This window comes from Amblyomma mixtum, chromosome 10 (genome assembly GCF_055824585.1).
Source record: "Amblyomma mixtum isolate Tamu chromosome 10, ASM5582458v1, whole genome shotgun sequence".
NCBI lineage: Eukaryota > Metazoa > Arthropoda > Arachnida > Ixodida > Ixodidae > Amblyomma > Amblyomma mixtum.
Window position 1 is genome coordinate 16,594,732 of NC_143021.1, and position 25,636 is coordinate 16,620,367.

General features: G+C 48.4%; 1 protein-coding gene across 2 annotated transcripts in view; it reads right to left on the reverse strand.

Annotated features, from left to right (window-relative positions):
- The window catches only part of LOC149325211 (hydroxylysine kinase-like), a 106,581-nt gene extending 83,109 nt beyond the window's left edge, over positions 1-23,472 (reverse strand). Inside the window, exon 1 of one of the 2 annotated variants that reach the window (XM_089564061.1) lies at positions 23,008-23,472. The gene's annotated coding sequence lies outside the window, so the exon portion shown is untranslated. The remainder of the gene's footprint in view (positions 1-23,007) is intronic. The other variant, XM_089564060.1, reaches the window with a different exon arrangement.
- Positions 23,473-25,636: the final 2,164 nt, after the last annotated feature.

Genomic DNA, 25,636 nt, shown 5'->3' on the forward strand with positions numbered 1-25,636 from the left:
CATCAAGAGCAGACCGAATGGGTTAGAGCGGCTTCAAGATCCAAGGGACGCCCGGAATAGGGGGACCAACCACCAATTTTAGCCCCGATTATATCAGGTTTTCATGAGCATATCATCCTCTTCAGACCACCAACAACAGGCGAGTTGAGCAGTACGACTTCATCCTCACACTGCTCACGACAGCGAAAATAGGATGCAACTTATATTTGCAGAATTAAAAAAAATTAAGGCAAGACGCAGTATGCAAGAAAGAGAAAGTGAAGAAGTTCGAAAAGAAAACGACAGGTGACGATACAGCGAAACCGCACGCCGAGGATATGGACAGAACGATAGACACGAAGAGAAAAACGGCGAGTGACGAGAAAACAATAGAGGCAGACATGCGGCACAGCGAAACAGACTGTGGAAGCCGGCGAATGCTAGAGCCGTGGCAGCGAACAATGAAACAAGTAATAGCCGGTATGCAAGAGGTGCACGCATAGCTGCATGCACGCGCAGCCAGACGAAAGCCTCGGGAGAACAGAAGCGGGCATAGATTTACTGCGAAAGGAAACCTTCGAAGCCCCACATACGGCAAACCACACACAGGAACAAGCTAGCCTAGTAGCTAACCCTGGGAAGTAATCATAGGCGATTTAGTTTATTTGGGCAAATGCATAGTATGCGCGCAAACACGTCTGATTTCCATTTCGCTTTCGGTATGAGGCTGGGGTTTCAAGGTCAGGCTTCAGGGAAAGATCGGCGGAATCAGTGATTGAGGACCTCAATAGTACAGCACTATAACATTTTGGGACCGCTTAACGCAACTTAAGATGGCACAGCGGTAGCGGTGTATTCAGTATCCATTGCGGACGGGTGGAAGTTGCTGAGGACGACGACATGCAATGTACAGCGCGAAAGCGCGTCATTTAAAGACGAGGCGTGATCGGTAGCGGCGATAGCACAGTGCTCTCGTGCTGTGGCCAGCGAAGCTGATCTGTTCGCGCGACCACGGGTTCGAAACCGAGGCGCGGTGCAGTCTAGGCCATATTTAGAGGTGAACGAGGTCGATTAAGTCACCGGTTGCGCAGTATAGCGATATTAGCCGGGGATGGGTATCACGAGCAGGTTCGGAATAAAACGCAAAACAGCGGGTGGACGCCGAAGCCGTATTCCAGTTTAGGGAAAGAAATCAGTGGCGCATAAGCTGAAAGAGCAATGAAATTATGACCACAATCCGTGCAAGAAACAAAGGAAAGCCTTCACCATCCAGCGATCGTACCCGGCGAAACGGTGGTGCAGCTGAGGCGGGGTCAGACGCTGGTAGGTAAGCGCGAAGCGTCACGAGGGAAGCGATGAATCTACGGTGCCACGGGCTGCAAGTGGCCAGATGGCCGGAGGTATTGAACGCCGCAGGAATCGTCGACGGCCACGGCGTCGTAAGTCCCAGGCGGAGCGAAGATGGAACGATGGTCAACACCAGAGCCGCAGTACGTCGGCGGCTGGTGAAGAAGTGTTGAGCGATTCAGGAACAATAGAGCAGGACACGATTACACTGGACACAGGAGGCCTGACGTCGGCTATCCGAGGGAGGCCAGCACAGACCCGCCATCTGTCAGCTGTCACCTACATGCTTGAATTCCACGTCTGCTCCGGCGCTGTTTTCTTCAAGGCCTCGAGTCCTTGACACGTCAGCCCTTTGATGCACGTGCAATTCCCCGCTTTGCCTGCTGCACTTGCGCGTGCAGCTGCGACACGAGGCCCTGACGGAACGCGCGACGCTCCGACGTAGACACTCAAAACAACCTTTGTGATGGCGCACAGACGCCGAAAGCGAAATTCAACCATCAATAACGCCGGAGAACTCAGCATCCGCAAAAACGACGAGAACATGGCAATTGATCTGCAGAGATTTCAGAAAAAGCAAGCTAATCATCAGCGCTCTATATGAGCACCTCAAAAAAAATATTCAGGGGGGCACTTTGTTCACCTAAAGTGCTGTGAGGCAAAAGCCTTTAGCGCGGTGTTGCTGCTTGTGTCACTGATGTGTGGTTAAGATGTTAATTAAGTGTACAATTGTTTGTGAATCTGAAATGCTGGAGACACAGGAGGGTGTTTGGGAGGCATCCGTCTGATTCGACGCCTTTCTGCAAACACTCTCCAACGTCCTAGACAAGGAGAACTAGACATGCGTTGGCAGGAAGTAGCGTAGCCATTAGCACGCTCGGCTCTGGAAAGGAAGGATGGTGGTTGGAATCCCATCGTTCACAAAGATTTTTTTTCTGGTCTGACTAGAAAACCGTGACACCTCTGTCGACAAGCTTCTGTCGACAACGATGAGGCATTAAAGGCTTTCGCCTTAATAAGCCATACAATACGGCACTTCGGGAACACAAATAAGGTCTCAAAACTTCCTGGATACAGAACCCATAAAGACAAAGATGGAGCAAGCATTCCAGGTGAAAAAAAGAGCTTGCATCGATCACAAACAAAATTGAAGGAGAGGGTCACGGTTATTTACAAATCTAAATCGTTCCGACAGAAAGAAAGTGAGCACATTCATTCTTAAAGCAGCTCTGAAGAGGACACTCCATAAAGTTGCGGTAAGCCTGGGATGTTATAGGACGGCACTTAACGGATATCCTCCAGCAAGAATTTTTTTTATGCGTTTTTTGGAAGCTGAGTGCTCTGTAGTAAAAATTTACGAAAGGAGAAGTAAAGGCGCAAAGACTCTGAAATTCAAATTTGGACTTGGTGCGGCATTTCAGTAATCACAAGCCAAGACAAGATCCAAGTCACCCAAAAATCCAATAATAGTAAGCAAGCAGGTTGGTTGGTTATTGGGATTAAACGTACCAAAGCGACTCTGGCTATGAGGGACGCCGTAGTGGAGTTCTCCGGAAACTTCGACCACCTGCGGATCTTTAACGTGCACTGACATCGCACAGCACACGGGCCTCTTGTTGTAAGCGAGCAATGTGGCTGACATGGAGGAACGCGGGAGAAACGCGGAGTATGTAATTGACTGAGGAAAGGTGAAGCGCTTGATTCCAACGCACATGCATTCCTGTCAAAATGCATGAATTAAGAGAGGCAACTACAAGTGGAAGTAGAGGCGCAGCAGGGAATTGCCCGACGCTTGAAACCACAGCTACAGCCAAAATCTTTTGCCGAAGGTGCCCGCAAGGATACGCTCACCAACTACCACGAAATAACACAAGCCGAGCGACTGGCCCGCCGCAGGTGTCCGGCAGGACACAAGACGTTGTCCAAGGCCCAAGAGCATGCCTGGCGCCGCCTGCAGACCAACACGTACCCGCACCCCACTGCGTACACCCACATCTATCCTCGCCACTGCTCCAATACGCAGCGTGTAAGCTTTGCAACGAACCCGCAAACCTTAATCGCATTCTGTGGGCACGCCCGCAAATATCAAACCCTCACTGTGACATCCACACCATGAAGCAGTGGGAGGGACTGATCCGCAGCTCTAGCCGTTCAAGCGGCGGTATATTGGCCTGGGCCACGGAGGCCGCCAGGGCTCAAGGTAGTCTGATTCACCACCCTCCCTAATTTTATTGCCAATAATAAAGCCTTCGTCAATCAGCCAATGAACCGTGCCGTGTGGGAGGGGAGGAAGGAGAGTGTGTGAGAGGAAAGCGAACTAATTTGCGTAGCAGAAGGCTTCGGAATAATTTAGACCATCTAGGGATCTTTAACTTGCACTAATATTGTACAACACACAGGCGCCGCAGAGTAATATAGTACTGGTAGTAGTGGTAGTAGTAGTAGAGTTATCGTTAGAAGGTGGTGGTGGTGGTGGCAAAAACGCTTATATCGCCTTTGAAACGAGAGGGAGGGCTACGTGGAGGTTGCTCTGGGGCCAGGCTTAGTGCCCTTCCCCTCACAAACACTATAGGTGGAGTTCCTAGTACGGGACCCGAGTGGCTTCCGCTGCCGCCGCTGTTCGTTCGACCATCGTCTTCTGATCTATGCGTGGTGCGACACCAGCGACATTTTTCGGGACGTCGGCAGTGCGCACCCAATGACCGTGGTCGCTGAAGTCACCTTTTTTGTTTATTGTATTTGTTGAGAATAACCGGATATACTAAAATGCTAACCTGCCGTAATATGTAAGCAAGTTCAGATGCTGCTTTTGCCGCATATCCATCCATTATTGTTTGCTTGCGTCTAATATTTTCTGTCGCAAGCTCAGTAGGAAAAGGCTCTCGTGTGCTGCTGACAGGAGGGTTTCGGTCGCGAAGGGATGGGGTGCGAGCGCTATCGATGCTGCTGTACTGGCCGTGCGCATTAGAAACAGTCTCATCTTTTCTTCTCTCTCTCCTGTTGGCAGTTTGGCTGCTTTGTTTCTTTTTGCAGAACCGGTTCTCATCGCTTTTTTAACGCATACCGAAACCGTCGCAGTGGCTCAGTGGTTAGCGTGCTCGTCTACCGAGCCGGAGTACACGGGTTCGAACTAGGCCACGGCTGCCGCGTTTCGATGGTGGTGGTGGTGGTGGAAAACATTTATGTACACATACACTTATGGTTATGGTTATACACATACAGATTATGCATGAGCTGACACAGAGGGGGCCAGCCCTTACAAGTACTAGGTGGAGGTCCCTAGTTCGGGACCCCAGTGGCGTCGGCCGGCGCCCGGGCTCGCCCGACCAAGGCCCGTTGGGCCTGCAGGTCAGAGCAGCCGAGCAGGGTCGCCTCCCCGTCCTCACGGATTGGGTTGGGGTGAGCGGGGATAGCAGGGTTGGAGGTGCAGGCCCACACCATGTGGTAGATGTCCGAAGACTTCTCCGCACAGTGCGGACAGCTGCCCGAGAAAGAAGGGTCGAAGTGTTTGAGAGCTGCCGGGCACAGCAGAGTATCAGTATACAGGCACAGCAGAAGCCGCTCCGCCTTTGAGAGACCTTTACACGGGCGGGGATAAAGACCGTGGCCAGATTGATAAAGTAAAACAATGTCTTTGAAGGAGTAAGCGGGAGTGAATTCGAGTTCCTCATCGTCAGGGTCGGAGGGAAATGTCCGGTGAGAGAGCGCACGGGCGGCGGCGTCAGCTGCCTCATTTCCCTCAAGGCCCATGTGAGCGGGAGCCCAAACGATACGCCGGTGCGCGGGGTCCCCGGTATAGACGCTGTTTTGGAGAATGCGGTAGGCTAGATACGGTACCCAGCCCTGCTCGACGTTCCGACATGCCCCTCGCGAGTCGGAAATAATTGTTCGATGGAGGCGAAACGCAAAGGCGTCCGCGTGCTGTGCGATATCAGTGCACGTTAAAGATTCTCAGGTGGTCGAAGTTATTCTGGAGACCTCCACTACGGCACCTATTTCTCTCTTTCTTACCTCCCTCCCTTCACTCTGGGAGCGGTTGAGGTGTCCGCTGAGACTTGAGACAATTACTGCGCCTTTTCCTTTCCTCAAAAACCAATTTCCAATGTATATCTACCCGCCGCGGTGGCTCAGTGGTTAAGGCGCCCGTCTACCGAGCCGGAGTACCCGGGTTCGAACCCGACCGCGGCGGCCGCGTTTCGATGGAGGCGGAACGCAAAAGGCGCCCGTGTGCTGTGCGATGTCAGTGCACGCCATAGATCCCCAGGTGGTCGAAATTATCCCGGAGACCGCCCCGGCGGCACCCCTTTCTCTCTTTCTTCTTTCACTCCCACCTTCCTCCCTTCCCTTACGGCACGGTTCAGGTGTCCGCCTAGGTATGTGAGACAGGTACTGCGCCATTTCCTCGAAAAAAAAAACAATTTACAACAATTTACAATGTATATCAGAATATCACCGCGAGCTTCGTGTCTTTCTTCAATGTAAGCTTGCGTGTCGCTATTTCACCATCGTGGTCATGGCAACTCTGTGGTGAACGCCCCGCTGACGTACGCCATGCCCAGCGGATGCTGCAAAGTTTATCCGTTGATTCTATACAGCGTTCTAGAGAATATGTGCGCACTAGGTTCAAATCATCACGCAGTGATCGCCTTAAAAGCACGCAGTTTATTGAAGGAGAAACCACTGAAATGTTTACTTCCCCTTCACGTTGCACATGGGTAGCATAAATATTTCTGAGATAAACGTATCTTCTGAAAGCTTGCTGGCCAACACTTCGATATCCCGTGAATGGACTCGGTACCGCTTTCATAAGTGGCTCATATATTCTGCGAGCTATGGTCCCCGCTTGTAAATAAAAGGGTGCTCCTTTATTTTCCAGGTGAGGGCTCCAATTGAAGTTTATGTATTACAGCACTAGCCTTTCGCGGTAGGTGTGCCCGATTCACGGCGCCAGCCGTCCTGTGAGCAGAAGCACAGTTGCAGGGCGTGGCTAGGTTGAGAGGTGATTAAACGGACGGACAGTCGTCAATGAGCGAACACGGGGACAGCAGACGCCAGGAAACCGGATAAGTGAAAGTGTAACTTTCAGCTGATTTAAGATTCCGGTGGTGGTGAAAAACATTTATCGTCTATTAAATTTTTACAGAAAGGTGATTGAGGTAAGGCCCTATTGGCCCTTTCCCTTCACAGTACTAGGTGAAGCCCCTATTCCGGGGACCCATTGGCAAGCAACGCCACCCCAGTCCGTTGAACCAAGGCATTTTGGGCCTTTAGGTCTTGACAGCCGAGCAGGGCCGCCTCCCAGTCCTCTCTGGTGGGGTTGGGGGGATAGATGGGTTTGATTGACACGCCCAAACCATGTGGAAGGTGTCAGCCACCTCCCCACAGAACTGGCACGCGCCATCAAAGGATGTGTTGAAATGCTTAAGCACCGCCGGGCACAGTACAGTGTTAGTAAGAATTTTGATGAGGAGGCACTCGTCAGCGCGATCCAGTCCCTTACAAGGGGCCGGGTAGCGCCGGTGCTCCTCCTTGTAGTAATCGGTGATGTGTTTGAATGTAAGGGCCAGATTGTCTGATTGGGAGTAGGCTTCCAATGACAGGGAGATAGCCCGGGGAGAGAGTGCGCGGGCGGCCTGATCGGCCTGATCGGCCTGATCGGCCTGATCATGCGGCGCCACGCACAGGTGTTTACTATAAGATGAAGGTTCCCCGAACAAGGCAGCCAAGAAAAAGCTGTCAACACGAAAATGGCACTTACGCCTAATCTACTGCCTACCAACTGCAAAGTAGCGGGTCGTTATGAAACTTAGCTTAAGTAAGGCTTTCTGACGAGCTAGTTTATTTGATAGTTTCATAGTGTTCGATATATCAATTCAATTCAATTCAGTTTATTTCGCATTTTTTACAACAGTACGAAAATGCGAGGGCAAGCAACAAAAAGCTGCTGATTAGCAGCTTGACGAAGGTTGCTGCCCCTATATTTGGCAGGTTGAAGGGCGTGAACACAGAGCTTTTCATTGAAAAATTAAAGATGTGTGGATTAAAAGCAGAGTAGATCACTTATACATATCTTGTAGACATTCTCATTGGACACAATCAAGCTTACTATTCATAGGCGTACATGGGGAAATAATACGAGCAATAATACACAACTAATAAGACTATTGGACATACATTAGTGCGTATGTTACACACTGCAACGCTACCCAAGCATTTGGCATGTCATGTCACACACAATATACATAATACACACACTAAAAAACGCACCATGTTCATTTTGCTGTAATCTCACAGCAGAAAAAAAAATGTTACCTGAGACTTGATACAATGAATGTAAGGAGAACGATATAAAGCCACCACTAGATGAAGGACACATAAATTATCGATGCAATCGGAACGAACTGTCATTTAGGACCAGAAGTTAATTACATTTCTAGGCTAAGTTGCAAGATCTGTGCTAGAAATGAGATATTTTTTCCATTCTTTTCTTGAGATATTCTTTATATTCAGATTTACATCCTCTAAATTATTTAACAGTTTTGGAAGACAATTCGCTATCCTCTTGCACCCGTGGTTAGTTCTAGAAAATGGCAGTGTCCAATTCTTTCTGTGTCTGATGTCGTAGGAAAGTTGCGAAGTTTTTGTCAGGTTGCACAGTTTGAGAAAGTAGTTGAGAGGATTTTACAAGCTGTGTTGGTATTGTTGCGGGAAAGAATATATTTACAAATATTTACAAATAGACAAGAACCGCTACGAGCGGCACCGAGAACACAGTCCGAACTTCGTTGTCGTCTTCTACTCTTCCCACGCTCTTGGTCGTCGTCGTCGTCTACCCGCTTCAGGACCCCCGGCTGCTGAAACGCCGTCTCGGCGTTAGGGCGGCAACGGATGAGCGTCGTGATAAGGTTTAAGGCGACAGACGTGGACGATGTCGGTGGTGGCGCCAGAGGACGATGGGGAGGTTTCAAGGGGAGCAATTTCATAGTTCACGTCGGTAACACGGCGCACGACACGGTAAGGGCCACGGTAGTGCGAAAGGAGCTTCTCGGAGAGACCGACGCTGCGAGAGGGCGTCCAGAGAAGGACGAGTGATCCTGGGGTAAATTCGACGGCTTGGTGACGGCGGTCGTAGGCTGACTTTTGGGAAACTTGAGAAGCTTGGAGCCTACTACGTGCTATTTGGCGCGCCCGCGTGGCCTGGGAGATGGCGTCCCGAGCGTAAGCAGTGGTGGGGGCTGAAGAAGGCGGCATGAGTGTGTCCAAAGGCAAGGTGGGATGCCTACCAAACAAAAGGTAGAAAGGAGAATAGCCTGTTCTGTCATGAAGGGAAGAGTTATATGCAAATGTCACATAAGGCAAGGCTGCGTCCCAATCTTGGTGGTCGGGCGATACGTACATGTCTAACATGTCGGTGAGCGTGCGGTTGAACCTTTCCGTAAGCCCATTGGTTTGTGGGTGGTAAGCTGTCGCGAGCTGGTGCTGCGTGTCACACGAACGAAGAATGTCGTGAACTACTCTGGATAGAAAATAACGACCGCGGTCGGTGAGCAGTTGACGAGGGGCGCCGTGGTGAAGGATGTCGTCTTGCAGAAGAAAATCGGCGACATCGGTAGCGCAGCTGGACGGCAAAGCACACGTGATGGCGTACCGAGTCGTATAATCAGTTGCGACAGCGATCCACTTGTTGCCGGAAGGGACGTCGGAAAAGGGCCAAGAAGGTCGAGGCCAACACGGTGAAAAGGTTCCGTAGGTATGTCGATGGGTTGCAGAAGACCGGCAGGCAAAGTGGAGGGCCTTTTCCGACGTTGACACAGGTCGCAAGCGGCCACGTAACGCTTGACGGAACGATAGAGACCAGGCCAAAAGAAGCGATGCCGCACCCGAGCGTACGTGCGGGACACGCCAAGGGGACCGGCTGTCGGCAGACCGTGCAGTTCTTCAAGGACAGAAGAGCGTAGACGTTGGGGTATCACGAGCAGGAGCGGAGGGCCATCGGAGCGTAGGTTTCGGCGATACAAAATGCCGTTCTGGAGCACATAAAGGTTCAGAGACGGAGGTCGGTTTGCAGAACGGATGCCATCAAAGATAGGTCGTAAAGATGAGTCGTGGCGCTGTTCGTTGGCAATATCGGCAAGATCAGAGATAGATAAGAGGCAGGGCAGGGTCTCAGCGTCCTCTAGGTCAGGTGGTTCCACAGGGTATCGGGATAAACAGTCAGCGTCCTGGTGATGGCGCCCTGACTTGTACACGACGGAGTATGAGTATTCTTGGAGGCGCAATGCCCAGCGACCAAGGCGACCGGTGGGATCTTTTAGTGAAGACAGCCAACAGAGAGCATGGTGATCAGTGACAACAGCGAATGAACGGCCGAACAGGTAGGGTCTGAATTTAGCTACTGCCCAGACAAGGGCAAGACACTCGCGCTCAGTAATGGTGTAATTTTGCTCTGCGGCTGAAAGTAGGCGGCTGGCATAAGCGATGACTCGATCTTGACCCTGTTGACGTTGGGCTAGGACGGCGCCGATGTCATATCCGGAGGCGTCGGTGCGAACCTATGTGGGAGACGACGGGTCAAAATGTGCTAAGATGGGCGGAGTGGTCAGCAAATGGACGAGGGATGAAAATGAGTTCTCTTGAGAAGGGCCCCAGGTAAAGGGGGTGTCGTTCTTCAGAAGATCGGTGAGGGGACGAGCGATGCCGGCGAAATCTTTGATAAAACGGCGAAAATACGAGCACAAGCCGACAAAGCTGCGCACATCTTTCGACGACCTTGGAAGAGGAAAGTTCTTCACAGCTTGAATTTTGATGGGATCTGGGCGTACACCAGAAGCGTCAATGAGGTGTCCGAGAATAGTGAGTTGGCGACGACCGAACTTGCATTTCGATGAGTTCAGCTGAAGTCCGGCGTTACGAAACACTGTCAGAATATTGGAGAGGCGCTCGAGGTGCGTGGCAAAAGTAGGCGAGAAAACCACAACATCGTCTAGGTAACAGAGGCAGGTGGACCATTTAAAGCCACGAAGAAGGGAGTCCATCATTCGTTCGAAGGTAGCCGGGGCGTTACAGAGGCCGAACGGCATGACTTTAAACTGGTATAAGCCATCAGGCGTCACGAAGGCGGTCTTCTCGCGGTCCTTTTCATCAACGGCAATTTGCCAGTACCCCGATCGAAGATCAATTGAAGAGAAATATTTGGCCCCGTGGAGGCAATCTAAGGCATCATCGATCCTTGGGAGTGGATATACGTCTTTTTTTGTGATGCGGTTGGGGTGCCGATAATCAACGCAGAAGCGCCAGCTGCCGTCCTTCTTTTTCACCAGGACGACTGGTGAAGCCCAAGGACTTGACGAGGGCTCGATGATGTCTTTTGCGAGCATCTTGTTCACCTCTTGATTTATGAGGGTGCGTTCGGCGCTGGACACTCGGTACGGATGTCTGCGGAGAGGAGCGGAATCACCGGTGTTTATGCGATGCGTCACCACAGAGGTCCGAGCCAAAACACGGCTATCAAAGTCGAAGATGTCGCGGAAAGATGATAAGAGGCACCTAAGATCGCGAGCTTGCATCGACGGTAGGTCAGAAGCGATCATGTCGGCGTAGTCGTCCGTTGGCTTCGCTGTTGATGGGGCCGCAGGCAACCAGCATTGCTGAGTGGAAGGTAAGCAGCTGTCCACTGATATCACACATTCGGCAGCAGGGCACAGCGTGGCGAGTGAGATGCCTTGCGGGAGCGGTTGGATGGATGAACCAAAGTTCAGGACCGGAAGGTACGCTTGGTTGGCCGACATTGTAAACACAATGTGTGGAAGCGCAATGCTGCGCGTCAGGGCGACGTCAAGTTCCGGAGTGACTACGTAGTGACCATCAGGTACAGGGGGAACAGATGAGAAAGAAATGTAAGTTGCGGCTTGAGGCGGTAGACGGACAAAGTCGACAGCACAAAGACGGTGTATAACTGGGGACGGCGACTCAGCAGAAAGAGGAAGGTCAAGCTGAACAACATTAGTGACGCAGTCAATGAGGGCTGAATGCTCAGACAGGAAGTCGAGGCCAAGAATGACTTCATGAGGGCACTGGTCCAGAACAGAGAACAGAACGGATGTATGGCGGCCTGATATGGTCACACGGGCTGTGCATAGTCCAACAACATGAGGCGTTCCGCCGTCGGCAACGCGGAGAACGGCTTTGGGTGCAGGGGTCAGTACTTTTCGGAGGCGGCGTCGTAGGGCTGAACTCATGACGGATACGTGCGCGCCTGTATCGATCAGGGCTCTCACAGGCACTCCATCGACATGAATGGCGAGCAAATTATGGAGTGCGCGAAGGGCTAATCGAGGATTTTGGGACTGGGGCTGTACTGCAGCATCACCTCCAGACACTGCAGCGTCTAGTTTTCCGCTTGCGAGCGTCCGTAGGGACCAGGAGAGGAGCGACGGCGTTGGGGCGAACGAGACTGTCGACGCAGGGGGGACGGGGAGCGGCTGGAGCGGGGAATCTGGCCGTCGACTGTAGCACTGTGCTGGGCTGGAGGGGGCGTGGAGTGGCTGGGCTGTTCGTCGTCGCGGTGGGCGCTGAGAGGACGGTAGGTGCTGCGACGGGACCAATAATTTCGACAGTGGCGGGAGATGTGGCCAATGCGGTGGCAATGGAAACAAATGGGCCTGTCGTCGGTTGTCCGCCAATCGTTAGGGTTTCGGCGACGGGGAGTGAAGTACGAAGGTCGTTCAGGAGCAATTGCAGTGATTTCGGGTGGTGGTGAAGACCGTACAGGGCTGACGGGCTGGAAACCAATGTTGACAAGCTCTTGGCGGACGACAGCTTGTACCAGAGAGATGGTAGGCAAGCGGTTGTCGCCATCATGTAGATGCAGGGGGGGCAGGGGACATAGCTTCGAGCTCGCGTCGGATGATGCGGGTCACATTTTCTGGGGGCGCTGGAGTTTCCCGGTGTCGCAGGTCTTCACATGAAGAAGTCGCAGCCGTGTTGGGGAGGCGTGCGTACGGCTGGCTAATACGCCTGCTTTTGGCTTCCTCGAAGCGTCGACATTCCTTAATAATTCCGTTGACTGTAGTGCAGCTCTTGTATACGAGCAAGTTGAAGGCATCGTCGGCGATTCCCTTCAACACGTGGCCGACTTTGTCAGACTCGGGCATGTTGGCGTCAACTTTGTGACAGAGGGCCAGCACATCTTGAATGTACGACACATAGGACTCCGTAGATGTTTGAGCTCGGGAGGCGAGGTCCTTCTTAGCGGCAAGTGTTCGGCCGAGCGGCCGTCCAAACAATTCGCGGAGTTTCTCTTTGCACACGTCCCAGCTGGTCAGATGGTCTTCGTGGGTCTCATACCAGACCCGGGCGGTGTCTTTTAGATAGAATATTACATTTGCGAGCATAAGAGTCGGATCCCAGCGGTTGTAGGTACTCACTCGCTCGTACATGTTGATCCAGTCGTCGACGTCAGTGTTGTCGGTACCAGAAAAGGTCCCAGGGTCACGAGGGGGAGAAAGAACGAGTGATGTCATGGCCGGGGCTGAGGTTTGCTGGGCGGCGTCTTGGGTCATGATGAGTGAAGGCAACTGGCGGCCGCTGCGGAGCTCCGTCGTCGGTAGACGTAGGGGAAAGCCGCACCTCCACCAAATATGTTGCGGGAAAGAATATATTTACAAATATTTACAAATAGGCAAGAACAGCTGCGAGCGGCACCGAGAACACAGTCCGAACTTCGTTGTCGTCTTCTACTCTTCCCACGCTCTTGGTCGTCGTCGTCGTCTAGTATTTTAGCAAAAGGTTGAATTCGTATATATGCTTGACAGGCTTGAAGTTTCATATTTGATATTTCATACTTGATGCGCTTCTTTCCTGTCGTCTGTGCACCCTTTTTTCCTGTGAACGTCTTTTTAGCGCACGCAAATATTTCAAATCTCAAAAATGAAATTTAGCTTTAGGCGCCACAAGATACGCCTCTAGCAAGCAAAGAAGTACTGGCATGAAAATGTTGAAGTGGTCATGATATATTCTCTAACTATTGTATAATCAAAGCTGCTCGAATGAAAGATTCCGCAAACAATGCAAAATAATGCTTTCAGAAAAGCCTAAAATTTCTCAAAACAAGCGTTTACTTCAGTAAAACAAGCTTTTGACACAATACAAAGTAAAAGCTTGAAGAACGCTTAAGCTTTAGACTTAAGAGTAGAACGCGGTAGCGTTATCGGCCCGCCACCGCTTATCGACAGCCGCGCGCGGGAAAAAAAAGGGGTGGGGGCGGGAGGGTGCTGCCGATTCCGCGCGTTGGTGGAGTAGCTGCGCAAGGCATCCGCCGCTGGCGCTCTTGGGACTTTTCAGGCACGAATGACGCGGCGGAGCATAGCGGAAACGCGGTAGCCTCAGACTATAGCGACGACGACGCGCCGGCTTTTCCGGCTCACCAGCTCCTTAAAGCTTTTGCGTTAAAAAGGCGCGTGCCAAAGGCAAACCTAGAGCCGACATACACCGTAGGATACATAATATCTGGCAACAAAGAAAGGGTCGAATTCCGATCTGTAGAAGGAAGTTTGCGCATCGCTTACGCAGGTATTGCCCATTTTCCTTACATGATAACCTTTGAGCGGTTCACGGGTGCTTTTGAACTTTTGTTCAAGATTGTTGTTTTTGAACAAACAGACATTTTAACTGCGCACAAAGATTAACTATACCACGCGAAGTTACCAAGGATATTTACATACCAAGGCAAGGATAATCTTGTGTACGTAAACCATCCTTTGCGCTGACTGCGAACTGACATATCTAGACAGCATGCGTAACTATAGTTTTCGTCTGGTTTGTCTTCCTGTAAGTGCGGTGGTTCCTTGACTTCGTATCTTGTATCATATTAGACTGCATTTCTTACTAGTCGAACATTTCACCCTGTGTTATTTTTTCTTCTTGTTTTGCCTTTTGGGTGGTTCGTGGTATTTTCTACGACGGTAGGTTTATATATTTGTGCTCTTCCAATAAAGATTTAGTAGCGAAATAGCACCCGCGTCGTGCATTACTTCTTCTTGTGATCCTGGCCTTTCGCGCTTTTTTTCAACATAGTAAGACATCTCTGCTAAAATGCAGCCTTCAGTCCATGGACATAAAGGTAAGCGATCTTATCCGAAATGAGATACTCGAAAGCCGTGTGCTATATTTTTGGCCTTGTTCTTTTGTTTCTTCACTTCACTTCACTTTATTGCCTTCAAGAACCCCAGTTAGGGGGTAAGGCATGGGGTGTGGGTACAGATAGAATCAAACTTTATGTGCAAAGATGTTATTCGTTAAATATGGCAGTTATACAATTCGAAAATGAGGATGGACAGGTGGTTTCAGTGACGTCGTGTGGAAGGCCGTTCCGGTCTTTGGCTGAGCGAGGAAAGAATGATGCAGCAAACGTTGTCATATGAGTCTGTGGACGGTAAACTTGCAGGCAGATGGCCAAGGTGGATTGAAATGCGTGCTGGAGGGCTAATGTAGGGCGGAATACTCAATGAGCTGTAAAAAATACTTATGAAATAAACACATACTGGCGATACGACGACGACAGGCAATATTTGTTAGGCTCAACTCTGCTTTTAAAGATGATATGCTGATATCATATGAATAACATGAATGAATGAATCTAGTGGCTGGGTTCTGCAGCGATTCTAACGATTCTTGAAAGAGAACTTGTCGCTGGATGCACGCACTGAGATGCTCGTGACGAAATAGATCTGTAGCGGGAGCTACGTCCGGCCGAGAGACCGAATTACGATATAAGAACGCGGAGATCGATAGCAGACTGTTCTTTATTATTCGCTGACAGACGAAACGACGCGGGAGAGTGGAGCGTGGAAGCTGCGTTAGAGAGAGAGAGAGCGCAGTGCGGGTAGTCGTTCGTTTGATGCCGCAACGTGAAGGTGCGAGGCGTTTCGAGTTACCGACATACCGCGGCTAACGTGGATCCGGCGCGTCGCGTCACCTCCTCCTCGTGTCCACCTCACTTATAAGAGCCAGAAGGCAGCGGTTGTTGTCGCAAGGCCAGACTCCCTTGAAAATTTCACTCCTCAAAATTTCACTCCTACAGCAAAAAAAAAAATTCTTTCGGCACATACATACTAAGAACTAATGCTTAGTCAACCTGTGTGCGCGCATTAGTTTTTATTATCATCAATATTTATTTTTTGACTTCGACGATGTTTTCATATTATAGAATTGCTCCTTGTGATGTGTTTTTTTTTTTTTCATTTCTGCACTTGTATTCATATACATGTATCTCTCCCGCTGTTACATGTTCTAGTTGCATTGTGCTGGAGTGTCTGTATGATTGTATTTCCTTTTTTGGACCCATGACTGACTAGCCTACGGCTACGGGTCCAGACAGTGTTAGACTGTGTACTTTTAAATTTAAATAAAGAATTTGAATTTGGATTTGAAAGTCCGAGGTTTTCGTACAAGTCTGAATTCGAAAAACATTTGTAGGACGGTGTTAGTAGGATTTATCCGCAAAAGCCGAACGCTATAGCTATAGGATGTCGGCTGTTCTTTTCGAACAGTATACAGTGATAGGAGCAGTAACGCATGCCTCACCGTTCTCATGAATAAGAATAAATCCTCAAAGAGCTCCTTTCCTGCTTTCTCTGCTGTTGCACCACAAGGAAAAGGACGTATAAAGAGTGGCGACGACACAAGTGCTCACTAACAATTGACAAAATTTATCAAAAGCACAAAATATATATAAAAAAAAACAACGGTTGCATGCGCAGTCCCGAACAAGGTTACAAGGACGTCCTTGTCCTTGTGGTGCCACAGCAGATAAAGTATGAATTCCTACCAACTCGCCCAATTCTCAACCCTTCTGAACTCCTTTCCTGAACTTAGGACGTGAATTGTTGTTTAGAAGTGCAGACAAAACCAAGAGGGAACTTGAAGAGCTCTTCCACATCTATAAAAGAAGTAGTGTGTCAGCAATCTCTCTATAGCTTTGTCAGACCACGAAATCGCCCCGCTGACTCTACAAGTTATTTGTGGGGCAAAACATACAGAAAGCTGAATAGGTAAAGGAGGTCGTGTGGTAAATTAATGTTGTTTACCAGCGATCCTGGCATTTTCTTCCGTCATCCCTGTATTTTGAGCCCCGCTGTGCGTGAAAATGCCAACTCTATTTAATTGAAACGCGGGGGAAATGTGTACTAATTATCTAGCTGATTGATGTTCACTCTCGGCCGGCAGCGAAACTAAACCGCTGGGGCCGGGATCTCACACATGACCTCTTTCCCAGAAGCACACAACGCCATAACCACTGGACTTCCGCGGCAGGTTGTATTCCGCCTTATGCTGCGATCGACCCGTACAGCCGCAGTTCGATCGGCGGACTCCTGCCGGTGTTGTCCTGTGCGGTCGCGCATGAGCAGCACTAGCTTTATTCGCTGTGAGCTTCCTTCTGTGCACAAGCACAAGAAACCCGTCACAAAATCCTTAATAGACAGTCCACAGACTGTCTATGCAGTCGCCGCGGTGGCTCAGTGGTTGTGGCGCTCGGCTGCTGACCCGAAATACGCGGGTTCGATCCCGGCTGCGGCGGCCGAATTTCGATGAAGGCGAAATTCACGAGGCCCGTGTGCTGTGTGATGTCAGTGCACGTTAAAGAATCCCAGGTGGTCGAAATTTCCAGAGCCCTTCACTACGGCGTCTCTCATAGCCTGAGTCGCTTTGGGACGTTAAACCCCGATAAACTAATAATAATAATAATAATAATAATAATAATAATAATAATAATAATAATAATAATAATAATAATAATAATAATAATAATAATTCTTTATTGCGCCAAATATTTAAAAAAATGTACAGAAATCCGGCCTGCCAAAGCCTCATAGGGCTTGAGCGGCAGAGCCCGACAGGCAGCGGAACCGCTCAGACATACACACAGGCAAAAAAAAAACACATTCAAAATAACGGACATCAAATTAGTATGACGGTGGGAACAAAATAGACACAAGACTCATGTTACATGAAGGAAAAAAAAAATCCTCATCAGATTAAATCGCAAGGAAGAAAAACCAAAGTGGCATGACAATACCTCAGATCAGTGCAATAAATACAGCAGTAACCAATGACATCACAAGATTTACTTGACAGGTGGTAAAGCACATGCATGATGTCGTAAACCCTCTAATTAATGTATCGCAGCATCTTTTTTATTTTGTATTTAGTTTTTGCCCGGCGAACACTTGGAGGTAACCTGTTAAAGTGAAAGGGAACGTAATAATCTCTTAAACGCCTTCCATATCTTGTAGACCGTCGGGGAATACAAAAAGGTTCCTTCGGTCGAAGAGACCGTGTGGGAACATACGGAATCTTATAGTCACTAAGCCAAAAATGTTTCAGGACGATCGTTTCCATCAAAAGGCGATCAAAATCAGGTAGAGAAAATACCTTAAAGAGATCAGAATTGGAGGGAAGGCCTAAATCATAGCCGATATTTTTTAATACAGATCGTAGGAGAGAATTAATCGTGCACTTCCAGCGAACTGCACAGTGACCATAAATCGTTATGCCATAGCGCAGTATGCTATAACCAAGGGCGTTTACGATAACTTTGCGTATTGAAAGCGGCATGTAGTACCTGATGTTGTAAAGCACGCAGGAAACGGTTCGGAGCTTTTTACAAACGTGGGACAAGTGATCATTCCATGAAAGAGCACTGTCAAAGTATAATCCTAGGTATTTCACTGTATTTGTATAGCTCAAGGGTATACATTGACATTGGGAACAATACGATCCGTGCAAGAAAAGGTGATGGTTTAAATCTACCTTCTTCATCGGGCTGTGAAAGCATATAAGCTGAGTCTTAGAGCTGTTAACTTTAATTAGGTTGTTTGAGAACCAGTCCATAGAAATTATTGCTGCAGCTTGAAGAGAAGAAATTGAGTCAGAGTAGTTCGGTGACTGGGTTACAAGTACAGTATCGTCAGCGTACTGGTACAGGCCTACAGGAACAAAGTTTGAAAGGTCATTCACGTAGACGTTAAATAACAGGGGACTAACTATAGAACCTTGCGGGACGCCAGCTTTAATTAACAAAGAAGCGCTCTTTGCCCGGCCAATGGAGATATATTGCGTTCTCTGCAGTAAAAAATTTTCCAAAAGCGAAAGAAACGCTCCACGGAAGCCTAACTTGGACAGTTTACACAATAACACACTGTGACACACGCTGTCAAAAGCCTTGCTGACATCCAGAAACAGTGCACACACCACTTGGTTACGTTCAAAAGATCGATTTAATATGTCAGAAAAATCCTCCAAAAGCATTTCCGTCCCTTTACCTTGTACAAAACCATATTGACACGGTGACAGGATTTTGTGCTTATCTAAAAAACTTGTCATTGTAAACAGCAGATGTTTTTCTAATATTTGAGTCAAACAGGGCAAGACTGAAATAGGACGATAATTCTCATACCTATTACGTGCACCACCTTTGTGAATTGGGGTAACTATAGCCGCTTTCATGTTCACCGGGATCATGCCGCTTGAGATAATGCTGTTGAACAGCGACAGCAACACGCCTTTAAGTATGTCGAACAAGGTTCGCAAATCATCAACTGAAATGCCATCTATTCCCACAGATCTATTGCGTTTAAGACCAAAAATAATTGAACAGAGGTCATCCTCACTTAGCAAAGGTAGGTGTGCAGATTCAACTGTGCTGTTCTTCAGAGTACAAAATAAGGGATTCTGTTGCGCACTGCCCGAAACTTGCGAGAAGAACCTGTTGAATTCATTAGCTATTTTTTCTTCATCAGTGCCGAAATACGACACAAAATCTTTGCCATCATTGCCACGCCTTTTGACACCTCGTAGATTGTTAATCAAAGACCACGTTTTTCTAGTATCAGAGCCTGCATTCTTGAACTTGTTACGAAAATGTACTCTTTTAGCCTGACGAATCATTGCGTTTACTTTATTTCTTGCAACCTTAAACTTGGACCGTAGCAGGATAGATGCAGGTGCCCTTTTCGACTGGGCCCAGAGCAAATCTTTTTCTTTTATAGCTGATAGTATATTTAAGGTCATCCATGAGTTTTCTTTATTGCGCTGCCTGATTTCAACCACGCGAGTAGCCGCTTTCTTAAACTCTTGTAATAGCTCAACAAGCTTATCATAAATGTCTTTCGGGGGCACGTTTTCCAAGAACACTTCCCAATCGTATTCCGATGCCAGTCGGTAGAAGATTTTGGGATCGCAGATGGAAATTTCTTTTTTACCGCTATCTGCTCTTGGAGGGTTCGATTTCCGGGCTAAAGAACAACAGACAAAGTAGTGGTCTGACAGCTTTGCTTCGACGATAGCAGATTGTAGGGCACAATTCGGAGCTCTTATATTTATGTGGTCGATGCAAGAGACGACAAGTTGCCCTGACAGAAATTCTTCTCGCGTAGCTTTCTGGATAGTTGGTTGCAGTCCCCATTTTGATAACAGATCAAGATCATCTGAGACCAGAGCCCTAGAAGGGCGAAAGGTATCTATGTTAACATCGCCTATAACACAGATATAATCTTCATGCGAGTGGGCTGAGAGGGCGTTGTCAAGTTCGGCCAAAAAGAGCCTGCCATTGAAGCAGGGGGGTCGGTATACTGAAAAGAGTATCAGAGAGAGAGCTGGCGTGCTCAAACGCAATGCTACTACTTCTGCTTGCTGGAAGTCAGAATTTAGCTCTGTGACAGTCCAACTGTCTCTCACAAAAACTGCGACGCCACCCCCTTTTCTAGCAGGTCGGGTACAGGAAATTGCTTGGTAACCTGGTATTGCATACTGATTGAAAATATCGGCTGAAATATTGATTTCCGTCAGTACAAATACGTCAAATGTAGAACGAGAAGGTGAAGTTAGTGCCATGAATTCATCGCAGTGCTTTCGGATACTGCGGATATTAACGTGCGTCGCGCAAAAAGCAGGTTGTGCGTCACTTGTGAAAAATTTTGTTACTTCGGAAAATGTTGTACATGCAAGGAATTCGAGATCACCCATGCTCAGCAGATCTTGTCCAGGTCAGACATCTTCTCAATGCGGATAACAGTCTTGACTTCTTCTGAATTCTTGGCCAGAACTTTGCCGTTACGTGTCCAAACAAATTTGTACTGCTTTTCTTTTCCCTTAGACCTGGCCAATCGGAAAAGCTCCTTGTTTGTCCGTGTCAAATTTTCGTTGAAATACAGCCGAGGGTGAGACTCATCCGTAGGTAAATCGCGAAGCTTTTTCCGTAGAGCAAGCCATACTTCTTTAGACGCCACGTCACGCATCTGAACAAGGATAGGGGGAGACGAACTGTCCTTTTTCGGCAGTCTGTGTATTGAAGCGACTGTATTCGCTTCAAATTCTGGAAACTCTAGTGTCTGAGCTAGATCGCCCATGAAAGAAACCAAATTCTCATTAGGGTTGGTTGGGAGGCCATGTATTTCAAAGTTGCATCGCCTGCTGTACTGTTCAAGATCATTAACTGCGCACCTTGATTGATCCAGCAGCTCAGCTTGAGCGACAACAGTCTCAGAAAGTGATTCCACTCGGGCATGTAGCTGGGTTAACTCAGCTTGGTTCGCTTCTAGGGTAGACATGACAGAGTCATATTTATTAGAAAGGAACTCAATTGACGTTTGGATTTCAGTGACGGTTTCAGCCATTTTTTCACCTGTTGCCTTAAATTGGAGCAGTTCCTCCACTTTAGTTGTGAGAGCTTCAACCGTAACTCTCAGTTGGTCAAGTTTGCTGTTAACTGCAGAGAATTCATGACCAAACGAAACGTCACTATCATCCGAGTCTGAGTGATTGCTTGCACTGGATTCGCATGATGGGCATGTCCAGGTTTCACGCTTAGCAGTCGACATTTTTGAAAAAGCATTTTTCGTGATAGCAGAACAGCTCTTTCCAAAGTGGTAGCTACTTTTGCAACGAGAACAAGTCAAACACTTTCCGTCCACGGGTTTGGAACAAGCAGAGCATGTAACAGGCATTTTTGCAGTCAGCGGCGAAAAAAATATACAATATATCCAGTTTCAGCAATTGGCAAATCAAACTCACCTGCCAAGAGCGAGAAGCAGGGTTAGACAAAGAAGCGGATTGCCGCTGACTGCCAAACAGATGTCTATGTGGTCTCTAGAAAGTGCTTTCAAGGATCGATCCAAAGAGAATATTGAAAATAAAACTCCGGACATATATTCCGACGTAATTTGATTGCGATACAAGATATCCGAAAAGTATCGATGGTGTCTCGATGATAACGAATTCTAAGATGCCCTGGATACTTCCTAGCCCTGCTGAATGAAAACCAGTTAAAGGAGATTTCAACTTCGAAAAATGGGCGTGACTAAAAATTTAGGCTAATGGGAACAAATCGAATTGATTTAAACTATCTTTTCTGATGTTCGCTTAGGCTGGTTTGTGTTTGTTTTTGACTACGTAGTTGGTGCCCACCTTTCGCGGCAACAGTACTTCGAAAGGGCAACAGTACTTTCGAAATTAGGACCCTTCAGTGCTGTACTGCTTTTTGAGTGGTGAAATTCGTAACGCAACAACGCACACAATGAAAGACGGAAACAGTTAGCAGCGTCACTACAACGCGCCACCGTGCAGTACCTGATCCGAGCATATACGACAGCAGCTGTCCGTCTGCGAACCGCTACATAAAGCTGCGCGTGCGTAAGATGAGTCATAGCCTCCGAGATCACCCTATCTTGCAGACGGTCTTGGAGGCCACGAATAAGAGCACTTGATTTTCTTCGCTGCCGCTGAATGCGCTGTAATCGAGCGCCGCGAGTGGAAGGCCGCCGGCAGACCGACACAAGTGGAAGCCCGTACTACTCGTACACTACCGCCGCGGTGTCTGCTAGGCTCAGCGCGGCGGCGCAGCTGCCGCTTGGCTGCGGTCCAAGTTGCGCAAATGCGGGGAAATTTGCATCCATCCGATGACAGATTGCGCTGGACAATGCACATCACAGCGCTCTTCCCAACGTGTAGACTTACGGCGCAAACGTCGTTTGCGTCTCAAGCGCGACGCTTCAATGTGCGATTGTGACCGACTCTTCTCGCGAGCCTTGCACCCACATATTAGTTACGCCCGAAGGAAACCACCCAACTCTCGACTCGCTGCAAGCCTCGGAGGTGTCGCGTGTTCTAATGCATATGTCAGTGGCTACACTACGGACGCGTGAACGCCTAGAACGAAAGTAGAAACAATGCATTTGGCTTTGCGTACGCCATTCTACGCGGCCTAACGAGGCGGCGCGGTGTCGTCTGCACAAATATACAGCAGACGACAACCGCCTCATCTCGCCGCCGTAGCAACAGCATGATAGATATCAATGCAGGCTGCTAAGCATTTTACTCCATGGTTTAGCTTGCAGGATGACATTTTTGCGGAACACGAACTCGCTTCACAAGTTTCCAGCAGCATTTTTTTTTTTTTTAGACTGACCGGAAAATGCAGTGCAGCATGCACACTTAGACCGATTAGCCGACGTCAAACCTTTCAAAACAGCACGGGACAAAGAGGCAATGTATGATTTCTCAACAATATTTAGAAATAAAGCTGTAAGCAAACAAAACTAAGAAGGGGTATGTTCCACGCGGTATTTCGGCAATGACTAACTGTAGGGCGCGTATCATACACATATATTGAATTCTGTGTCTCACCTTGATTCAGGCGGTACGGAAGCGCGCTGACAGGCTGGCTCTCGGCGTTTTATCTCTCCGACTTGTCACGAGGACCAAGTGTGGCAAGCTGCTGCTCTCTTCCAGAGGCCAACTGCTCTACGTAGCAAGAATTGTATTAACAAAGCTAACGCAGTGAGTCCCTTCTGACACGTATGTAGTTAACGCCGCTGATTGAGTGCGCAGACGATCTCTTTCCCACCGTCGGCGGCTTGTTCGGTCTATTGTAGTACAGCCTCGCGCAGCGACGCCTTCAGAGCCTACCTCCCTCGCCCGTGATATCCACTGCAGCAGCGCCATGGCTTCTTTCCCTCGTCTGCTCACCTCCTCGCCTGCCCCTTGACTGATAAGCAGCACCTCGGAAACGACCTTTACGGTGTCGGCCGAATCAATGAAGTTCTGCCCAGGTAATCTGTCTTTCTGCTTCACCCTGCATTGTCTCCTCCCCCATCCACCTGTTCCAGGCGTGGGATTCCGAGAGTGATCGATTTATCGCGGACATCTCATCTGATCATTCCGCGCCCGCCTCGGAGCTACATTTCTCGGCGGAGCAGACGTCGTTTCCGGCGCTGCGCGGTGGCCAAAGAGAAACTGAAACCGAAAGTGGTTTCCGCAGCGAGAACGTCGCATTCGCAGGATTCGGTTCCGTTGTGTCTACCCACTTCGTAATCGCTATGCGTCGCTGAGAATGGAACTGGAATAAAACAAGCTTATTTATGGGGTGCTGAAGCAAGTTTAGCAATAAAAAAGTCAGACTGAATTGGTTTGTAATCGGCGATTTCCGAAAGTGCAGCGCGAATGTTTAAACAAAACATTCATGAATGTTTCTGACAATTATTTCCAGTTTATCCAATTCTATTCCTGAAAGACAAGAAAAGGAGAAAAATTAATTAAATAGAGTGCCTGGGAGTTCAGTTTACGTCCAACGGGACAAGTCTGGCTGGCGCAATTCTAGTATTTTGTCAGAATTATGTTAGTATCACCGCTTAAACTTGCTGGTGAAGCTGGAATAGGAAAACGCATCTCGAGCCATATCCCAATAAGCACTGAAATTCCTTTGGATGTCCCATGTACGTCTTAAACGTCCACAACACATCCATGGTAATTTCAGTGCATATTGTTATGCACTCAGAACTCGCCTCACTTGTTGATTTGAGAAGAGCAAACTTTTAAGCAAGTGCAGCATATTACGTGGACGGTTATAGCGATACTCTATAAAATTACTCGCTAAATCCAAGCCGTACGACACTTGTTAAGGTAAGCATAGGAATATCACTTTACTTTTCTTTGTATACACTATGCCCATTTTGCAATAAATGAAAAATGGCAGTCGGAGATCTCCTGAAGATAGAAGCAACTGTCAACTTCTCGGGAGCAATTAAATATGAATTGTTTGCAACTTTCTTTTTTTTTCATTCAAATGATGTTTCTTCAGCGGGTTGGCGCTGAGGTCCGACTTAACCTTATCAAACTGCGCTGCGCCGATCACGATTCTGGGTGGAAATTTACTCGTCACTCATGGAGGAAAAAAGACTGAGGAGGCAGCGTGACGTCACGCGGCCAGCGTTCGCAAGCCGAGTGTTTACGAAGCCGTTTTCTCCCTCAGTTTCTCGCTCTCCCAGTCAGTCCTTTATGTTTTGATTCTGGTATGTTTTAGTGCGCGCGTATGCGCGGGCATCTACAGCAAGGAAGTTGATCTACAGTCAGTTTGCCTCGCTAATCCGCGCATGCGCGCGCGCAGCGGGGCTAGCCTTTAACCGCACACTATCACGTGGCGTGATCACGGGGGGACAAACTTTCTTTTTTTTGCTATATTTTTACTTGTTAAGACTAGGCTTCAAGGCTGTCGCCGGACGCTACCTCCTCAGTTTTTTTTCCTCCATGTCGTCCCCGCTGCAGGTTATCCTCTCCTTTTGATATCTTTACTAGCACAGATGGAGTCTAGGACGATGAAGGCAACCGAGGGTAAGGGTAATCGAGGGAAAGGAAAAGGGAAGGAAAAGGTTAAGCATGGAGTATTCCTTGGATCTCGGTAACCAGAGTGATGCTACATTCGTAGACTTATCAAAAGTATTTGATACAATTCCTTACTTTAAACTCTTACACAATCTCAACGCAGTATTAGACAATCTGCCTCTTAACTCTATTTCTAGTTTTCTTCGATCACAGAGTGTTATGCCTCAACTCGACCATTTCTTCTATAGAGAGTGTGTCATAAGGTCTTCCACAAAGGTCTCTTCTAGGACCAATTCTTTTGAATCCCAAGAGGGGAGCACAGAATCGACACGGAGCACAGGATTAACACTATATACAGGACGGGCGCTGTCCTGAAGACTGGACAGCGCCCGTCCCTATATTTAGAGTTACCTCTGCATCCTTGTCAATTTTGCTTTCCCCTCGTGTGATTCAAGTACAGAACAATTGTCTGAAGCGGAAATTCTAATCACCACTTCTTTCCTTGCTTTGTATTAAGGCAGAGCCCCCCCCCCCCCCCCTCCGTTTGAGTAAATGCTTCATTTTAGGCTCTGTTCGCGCTAGCATTCTGCGCGTTTTTCTTCGTTAAACAGCACAATTTACGCATCATTCGAAAGCTCAATGTGCATCCACTCAA